Source organism: Trichosurus vulpecula, chromosome 6, assembly GCF_011100635.1.
Source record: "Trichosurus vulpecula isolate mTriVul1 chromosome 6, mTriVul1.pri, whole genome shotgun sequence".
NCBI classification, from domain to species: Eukaryota; Metazoa; Chordata; class Mammalia; order Diprotodontia; family Phalangeridae; genus Trichosurus; species Trichosurus vulpecula.
The window spans coordinates 74450797-74460387 of record NC_050578.1 but is presented as its reverse complement, the minus strand read 5'-3'; positions in this window follow the sequence as shown (position 1 = coordinate 74460387).

Sequence of the window (9591 nt, the reverse complement as noted above, 5' to 3'; positions counted from 1 at the left end):
CTTATCAATGTATGTCTTCAGTTATGAGGATTGATCACCCTTAGAAGTTGAACCCTGGCTAAGGCAACTATGGATGTGACACTTGCTCATCTATGAATTGAAAATGCAATAACAAGTCTTATTAAATTCTGAAGTTTCCTTATGATTTTTTAAAGATATCAATTACATAATATATGTTTATTGACATTAAATAATAGCTACAAGGCAATTACTCCTCAATAAATGTTTCTGGTCATCAATTAGGACTGTATATATAGTATTTAGCATGCTATTTGTGTCATTTAATAGAAGTTGAGTACATATGAGTACAATTCCTTTACAATTTTGCATTTCAATTGCCAAATATTTCCAAAACAGGACACTCAGATGTGTAAATGTGACAAGGGTTAGGGAGGAAGATAATAACTAGAAGATGGAAGGCTTTGTAAACATAATTGAAATGAAGCAACTGATATATGAAATACCCTAACTGGGGAAGATGGAGACATGTGAGAATGGGAAGATTGGTTATTTCCATTTTTAGCCATTTTCTCTTTTTATTTTCTTTTCAAAGGAAGATAGGCTGCTTCACTTCCAAATTTCTATCAATTTCTTCCAAATTTTTCAGATTCCTTTCCATTAAAATCAATATTTGGACATCACTATAAGTTTAAAACTCCTTAAACAACTTTTATATGTTTTTTTTTACCTTATTCTGCTCAAATTCTACTCCTCTGTCTCATTGTTGTTTCATACATTTCTCCCACATTAGATGGATGTAGAAGGAATGGCAGCCTTAATAACTAGAAGTGTGCCAAAGTGGAATAGACTGTCTCAAGAGATGGTGGGTCCTCATTCCTTGGAAGGCAGAGGGCAGTGGACTTCCTAGAAGTCTTCTCTTAATGTAGCCCAAAGCAGAGGCTGGATGATTTGGTATGTTATATCAAGGATTCCTTTCAGGTCTGAGTTTAACTAGACGACCACTGATGTCCCTTCCATCTCTCAAATTCTTTAAAACTAAACTCTTCAAAGTTCTAAATATATATGTATATATATATATATATATATATATATATATATATATATATATAAAATATATATATATACATACATATGTATGTATGTATGTATATTTACATGCACATGTATAATAGAATATTAACAATTTGTATCACTGTCTTTATTTTAAAAATAAAATTAATTTCAGAGAATCACAGAATTTGAAAGTTGAAAGGGACCTCAACAGCCATCTTGTTCAACCAATATACAAAAGGAATCCCCGCTGTAATATCCAACAAGTATTCTTCAAACTCTACTTGAATACCTCTAGAGAGGGAGAATCTATAACTTTTTAAGGCAGCGATTCCACTTTTGGACATCTCTAAGTGGTAAGAGGTTTTTCCTAACACCAAATCAAAATTTCCTTCTTTAAAATTTCCACTAATTGCTCGTAGTTCTGCCCCCATAATTTCTTTCACACATGACAAGCCTTTGCATCCTTTAAGACAGCTATTCTATTTCTCCTGAGTCTTCTTTTCTCCACATTAAATATTCTCATTTCTTTCAATTGTTCCTCAAATGATAAGAATTCAATGGTCCTTCCATTTGCCTTTCTTGGGATGATCACTTACTCATTAATATCCTTAAAATGTGGCACCTGGTACTAAACACAGTGTTCTGGATAGGGTCTAATCATGTAGAGACTTCTCAATAAAGCCCAAAATCAAGTTTGCTTTTTAGTCTGCCACATTCTCTTTCAGAGAAACTACTATCTAACCATACCTTCCCTATCCTGTATTTATGAAACTGATATTTTTTAATCTAAGTGTAAGGCATTCCATTTTTTCCCACTAAATTTTATCTTGTTTGATTTAGTCCAACTAACTAACCTTCCTTGGGTCTTTCTGGTTCTTGACTTCAGCATTGCATATTCACTACTCCTGCTGCCTTTGTGTCTTCTACAAACCTGATGATCACATGTAGTGTGTAATGTATACCTTTATCCAAATCATCAATTTTAATTAAAAATTAATTGTTAAACAGCACAGGGCCAAGAGCAGATCCCTTTGAGTATTTCACTGGAGGCCTCCATCCAAGCTGACATTTAAGTACTAATGACTGTGTCTGACCAACTAAAAATTTTGAATCCACAATTATATAATCACGTAGTCCAGGGGTGTCAAACTTGTGGTCACAAAACTCCCCAGTGCTGCTAGAATCAGATTAAAATGTAATTGGGAAATGTTTAACAAAATAAATTTTTAAAATGCAATACAATATAATGTCAGTTTGTGGTTTTCTTAGTCAATATGTTGCCCACACGGATCCTTTTCTATTTTATTTTGAGAACAACTATCTCGTCCTTATGTCTTCGTATTCTTCACAATAATAACATGAAATACTTTATCAGAAATTTTGTTAATCCAGGTAAACTGCATCTACAGCATTTTTCTGGTTTATTATTTTAGTAATTGTCAAAAAAGGGAAATAAAGTTAACTTGGCAGGATCTATTTTTTTAAATTTCCAATGTTTACTTTTATAAAATTTTGAGTTCCAAACTTTTTCTCCCTCCCTCCCCTCCCCTCTCCCCAAGACAGCAAGTAATCATATGTAGGTTATATGTATACAATTACATTAAATGCATTTCCACATTAGTCATGTTGTGAAAGAAGAATCAGAACAAAAGGGGAAAACTATGAGAAAGAAAAAAAAATTAAAAAGGTAAAAATAGTCTGTTTCGATCTGCATTCAGACTCCATAGTTCTTTCTCTGGATGTGGGTAGCATTTTCCTTCATGAGTCTTTTGGAATTGTCTTTGTATGCAATTTGTCAGTGTATCACTGAGAAGAGCCAAGTCTATCAAAGTTGATCAGGCAGCATCTATTCTTGATAAAGGACTCAGTGTAGATATAGCACTGACTTATAGTCAAGATGACCTGAGTTTGAATCCTGCCTCAGATTCTTACTAGCTGTGTGACCATGGAGAAGTTACTTCTGTGGGTGTCAGTTTCCTCACCTATAAAATGGGAATATTAATAGCATCTGCCTCACAAGGTTTTGATGAGGATCAAATGAAACAATATAGGTAAGCTGTTTTGATAACATTAAAATTATATATTAATGTTATATATTATTATCATTATTATAAAGCCATATTGGGTCTAGATAAATGCTACTTCCCTTTCTAGATATCCTCCAATCATCTTTAACGATCCAATCTAAAGTTTTTGGTTTTTTTTTAGGAATCAAGGTCTGGCGCACTGGCCCATAGTCTTAGATTCTGTTCTTTTCCCTTTTTTTTTGAAAATAAGGACATTTGCCTTACTTCAATTTACTGGTGATTCTCCTGTGTCACCCAGTCTTTCAAATGTTGCTTACTATTGAAAGGGTTTACATCTGCTAGCACATCTGCTCAGTAATCCCATCTGCTACTCCTTTCAGTCTCTGATGTTGAATATGGTAGAAAGTGGCCTCCACTAAAGCCAACCTCCTCTGCCTCATGCTATGATGGCAATCCTGATTCCTAGATGCTAATACCAATAGAGCATAAACTATGGAAAGTCTTATCCATTCAGAAATTTCCCAAGTATTTGTCTGTTGTCCAAGGAAAAATCTATGTACATTCTGTGTGGTATTCAAAGTACAGTCACTCAGGAATAATAGCTCCTGTGGTATGGAGGGCCTGCAATCTCTCTTGGTAAATGAAATACTTAGTCTTTAATTTAAACACACACACACACACACACACACAGAGATGCACACAGACACACAGGCACACACACACATACACACATGAAAAAAACCTTGATTTCTGAGAAAACATTGAAGCAGTTCAATGTATAATGAAAATGAAATCTTTTTTTCTGTCTTTGAGAAACCATAGCCTTTCCTGGACTTCAACTACTTATCAATATTTGCCAAGATTATATTCTTCCTTTCCTAGCCATTGTCATTGGACCAATTGTTGAAGAGAAATAACCTAAATTTGTGGGAGTCATGTCTATTGTGACTCTTACAGAATGTGAGCCTTATAGTATTTTTAATGAATCTAGCTAAAATTTTGCTGTTGCCTATTTTTTAAGAAGTTAATGTTTTCAGTTGATGCAATTTAGAAATAAAATCTATATTCAGTAGATGCATCTTAACTACTAAGATATTGATTTATTAACTTAAAATTGATATCTTTTCTTTTTATGTCATTTTCATTTCTGAACATATACTTTCACTTTCCCTCTCCAGAGAATCATGCCTGATATTAAAAAAATAAGAATAAGAAAACTTTTAAAAAGCAGTTCTGAAAAATTAAACAACATATCAACTGAGTCTCACATATGTAGTGATCCACACCTGTAGTCCCCCTCCCTTCAAAGAAGTCATGGAACTACGTTCTCAGCTCTTTTCAACCAAGTATAAACTTTTTAGTTATTGCAATTTGTTATTCTTTAGTTGTTTTTCAATTGTGTCTGACTCTTTATGATTCCTTTTGGTGTTTTCTTGGCAAAGATATTGTAATGGTCTACCATTTCCTTCTATAGCTCATTTTACAGATGAGGACCCTGAGGCAAATAAGGTTAAGTGACTTGCTCAAGATTACACAGCTAGTATGTGACTGAGGCAGGATTGGAACTCAAGTCTGCCTGGTCCTTTATTGACTAAGATACCTAGATACTCTATTGTCACAATTACATTGAGTTTTGCTTTTGTTATTTTTTGTTTCTCCATTTGCATTGTTGTAATTACGTTGCACATTTTTTTCCTAGTTCTACCTTCTTTACTCTTACAGTTAGTATAAATCTCCTTGTGCTTCTCAAAAATCCTTCATATTCATCATTACTTAGAGCATGTAATATCCCATTTTATTCATGCACTAAACTTTGTTTAGCCATTCTCCAATTATTGGGTATCCACTTTTTCCCATTGCTTTGAGATTGGGTATTCATTTTAATCATAATTATATTGTCTGGAATTTTTCTCACAGACTAATTCAATGCCTTCTGTAGATATGACTACAGGGAGCTAGATTTTATATATCAATTTTAAAGTGTATTTTCATTTCAGGATATTGCTCTCATTCTTCAGGAAATCATGTGGCTTATTTCCATTTTCATTAAATAGCAACGGATAGCTGTATACAAAGCAAATTGCTCACCCTGCCCATCCCCCAAGAACTTTGTATTTACCTGCCTTATATTTATTTTGCATTCTACATGAATAACTGTAAGGAGTTAAATACAAGGTAGCTTGGGAGGATCAGGAAAGATGTTGTATTGAAGATAATATTAGAGCACTGTTGTGAGAGAAAATACAAGTTCTATGAGACAGGGCTGAGGAGAAAATGCATTTCAGGCATGGGGTGCATGCATTGCCATTGCAAAATCATGGAGATAGGAAATGGAGAACTTATATTTAAGGAATAGAGAGAAGGCCAGTTTGGCTGGAACATATATTGGGCAGAAGAGGAATAACAGATAATGTGTCTGGAAAGGTAAATTGGGATCAGGTTGTGAAAAGCAGAGCGGAGGAGTTTTTATCATAGAGGCAATAGAGGGGAGTAACATAGTCAGGTTTGAGCTTAAGGTAAACCACTTTGGAAAATAATACAGAGGTTGGATTGCAGCAAGCTGAAATCTGAGATAGGGAAACCAATAAGGGGTCCATTGCAACTAAGGTGGCAGCTATTTGAGTAGCGAGAAGGGATTGTATGTGAAGGATTTTGTGGAGGTGTTGTTTAAGTGTTTCAGCCATGTCAGACTCTTCATTACCCCATTGCAGGGTTTTCTTGGCAAAGACACTGGATCGTTTTGCCATTTTCTTCTTCAGCTCATTTTACAGATGAGAAAACTGAGGCAAAGAGGGTTAAGTGATTTACCCAGGATTACGCAGTTAATTTAGTGTCTGAGGCCAGATTTGAACTTGGGAAGATGAGTCTTATTGACTCCAGGCCCTGCACTCTATCCATTGCAGCATCACATAGACACCCTGTATTATTATTGTTGTATTATTTAATAAATAAAGGAACTAAAGATCAGAGCAGTTAACTGACTTGTTCATGGTCACATAGTGTATATCCTATGCAAGATTTGAACTCAGATCTTCCCGACATCAGATCCAGTTTTCTACCCACAGAATGCTGTTTTTCACTTATATCCTTAATCCAAAGAAAGATCTCTTTCTATGATGATGTGAAATAATCAGTTTACATACAGACACAATTTCACACTTTAACAAAAGACACAGACAGGCCCAAGATTAAAAATAACCTTCTTAATAATTTCTTTGAGGGAAATGATTTTAGAATAAATATGGAATACAGCCTCTTTGTGAATGGAGCTACCGAATTGAATCTACATAAAAGTTCCAAATCCATCCAGTGTATCAAGCTATTCTAAAGAGAAATAGACTTTTAATTATTCCGTAGTCACATCTGTGAAATTCTGTTTGGAGTAAAAATAATAGCTTACATTTCAGAAGAATTTTCCTCTCAATAACCTGTTGAAATAAGTACTAAAATACTTTTACTCTCAGTTTATAGATGAAGAAAATGTGGCATAGAAGTTGAGATGACTGACATCATAATAACTGATAAGTGTTGGAGGTGGGAATTGAACCTAGGTCTCCTAATTTCGTTTGTACTTATCTCTCCAGACTGGGATAAAAATTAATTTAACATCTATGCTCTGGGAGGTACTAATGATAGATAAACCTCAACTCATTAGATTGTTTTTCCCCCTCATTATAGTTTTTTCTCCCCTCTCCATCCTTGTAAAGCCCAAGTCAATTCACTTGTGGGAATCCACTTGTGATTCCCAATCAGAAACATCCTTAATCCTCAGAACTCACAGGACAAAGTGTTTTGGAACTTAAAATCTTATTGTATATTCTAGTTATTTCTCTTGGCATATTGCCTCCCTACTAGATTAAAGTTCCTTGAGGTCAAAGATCATATCTATCTCAATTTTTTATTTCCTCTAGCACCTAACACAATGCTTGTTCATAGTAAGTGCTTGATAAGTGCTAGATTGCTGTTATTTTTCTTCTGTTGAGCATTTCTGTTACTTATTTAATTGTTTTAGTCATGTACAGTTTATTGTAACTCCATTTGGGGTTTTCTTGCCAAAAACACAGGAATGGTTTGCCATTTTCTTTTTCAGCTCATTTTGCAGTGAGGAATGGAGGCAAACAGGGTTAAGTGAAATAAGTGAAACCCAGGGTCACATAGATAGTAAGTTTCTGAGACCATATTTGAACTCAGGACTCCAGGCCTGGCACTCTATTCTCTATACCACCTAGCTGCTCCCTGTTTGGCATGCAGATATCTATATAGATCTATCTTTATCTCTCTGTCTGGCTGAGAGATATTTTGATTTTTCTTTTATATTCCTATTTCCTCATTCAGAAACCAGCTCCTGTTGGTTGCTCAGTGAGCCGGTCTTAAAGACAGCTGATAGATGAGATTGCCCAAATCCTCAGGGCATATGCTTTTCAATCTTGGGTGGGATCCCACCCGACTAGAAGACCTTACAAACAGAATCCAGTCTGGGCAAGATCTTACCCTTAGGACATAAGCAGCTCTTGTCTTTGAAACCTTCCATTAGAAATTAGTGACCTGAAAGCCATGATCAAAAAAAGAGGCTAGATATCATCTTTCAAGAAATTATCAAGGAGAATTGCCCTGATATTCTAGAGCCACAGGGCAAAATAGAAATTGAAAGAATCCATCAATTGCCTCCTCAAATAGATCCCAAAAAGAAATCTCCCAGAAATATTGTTGCCAAATTCCAGAGCTCCCAGATCAAGGAGAAAATATCGCAAGCAGCCAGAAAGAAACAATTTGAGTATTGTGGAAACCCAATCAGAATAACCCAGAATCTGGCAGCCTCTACATTAAGAGATCGAAGGGCTTGGAATACGATATTCCGGAGGTCAATGGAGCTAGGATTAAAACCTAGAATCACCTACCCAGCAAAACTGAGTATCATGCTCCAAGGCAAAATATGGATTTTCAATAAAATAGAGGACTTTCAAGCTTTCTCAGTGAAAAGACCAGAACTGAATAGAAAATTTGAATATGCATACATATATGTTTATGTATATATATGGGTGAATGTGTATGTATGTATATATCTATGTGTGTATGTGTATATATATATATATATATATAGATAGATAGATAGATATAGAGAGAGAGAGAGGGAGAGAGGGAGAGAGGGAGAGAGGGAGAGAGCAGACACAGGGTGAGCTGAAGATGAAGGGAAGATATCTAAAAGAAATAAAATCAAATTAAGGGATGAGAGAGGAACATACTGAGAGAGGGAGATAAGGAGAGATAGAATGGGATGGATTATCTCCCATAAAAGTGGCAAGAGGAAGCAGTTCTGTGGGAGGAGGGGAGAGGGCGGATGAGGGGGGAATGAGTGAACATTGCTCTCATCAGATTTGGCCTAAGGAGGGAATACCATACATACCCAATTGGGAATCTTACCCCACAGGAAAGAAGAGGGAAGAAGATAAAAAAAAAATGGGGGGGATGATGGACGGGAGGGCAGATGGGGGTGGAGGTAGTCAAAAACAAACACTTTGGAAAGGGGACAGGGTCAAGGGAGAAAATTCAATAAAGGGGGATGGGTTGGGAAGGAGCAAAATATAATTAGTCTTTCACAACATGAGTATTGTGGAAGGGTTATACATAATGATACAAATGTGGCCTATGTTGAATTGCTTGACTTCTTAGGGAGGGTGGGTGGGAAGGGAAGAGGGGAGAGAATTTGGAACTCAAAGTTTTAAAAACAGATGTTCAAAAACAAACAAAAATATTTTTGCATGCAACAAGAAAATAAGATACACAGGCAATGGGGCGTAAAAATTTATCTTGCCCTACAAGAAAGGAAGGGAAAAGGGGATGGGAGGGGAGTGGGGTGACAGAGGGGAGCGCTGACTGGGAAACAGGGCAACCAGAATATATGCCATCTTGGAGTGGGGGGGAGGGTAGAAATGGGGAGAAAATTTGTAATCCAAACTCTTGTGAAAATCAATGCTGAAAACTAAATATGTTAAATAAATTTAAAAAAAAAATAAAAGTGCTTACAGAATTTAAAAAAAAAAGAAAGAAATTAGAGTGACCCAACTTATGAAAGTGGAAACCAGCCAGAGTGTAGAAAAGGATTCTTTTGTCCAGATTGCAGGAAGCAGCTTTGTCTTGGATTAGGTTACATTCTCTGCAGGAGGAGCTGAAGACTTTCAGTACACCTCTTCATTAATATGTCCACTTTCTCATTGATTCTTAACCAATTGGAGTTGATTTCCACCCTCAGGGACAGCCCATTTTCCAAAGGCTTTTAAACATTTAATGTTCTCAGGAAGGGGGTGCTTTTGGTGTCCAAGAGGAACAATTGACCTCAATTTATTGATTATCCACTAGCCATAATTAACAAATTGATTATCAATTACCCAGAAACTCTGTCTTTCAGAAATTTGCAATGGTCTCATATCTATCTACATAGATATGTACAGCTTAATAGAAAAGCTACAAAATCTTACCCTAGTGATAAATTTCCTAAAAGTTGGAATGCACCAAACAGAAATTAACTTTAGGAGACAATAAGAATTATTAA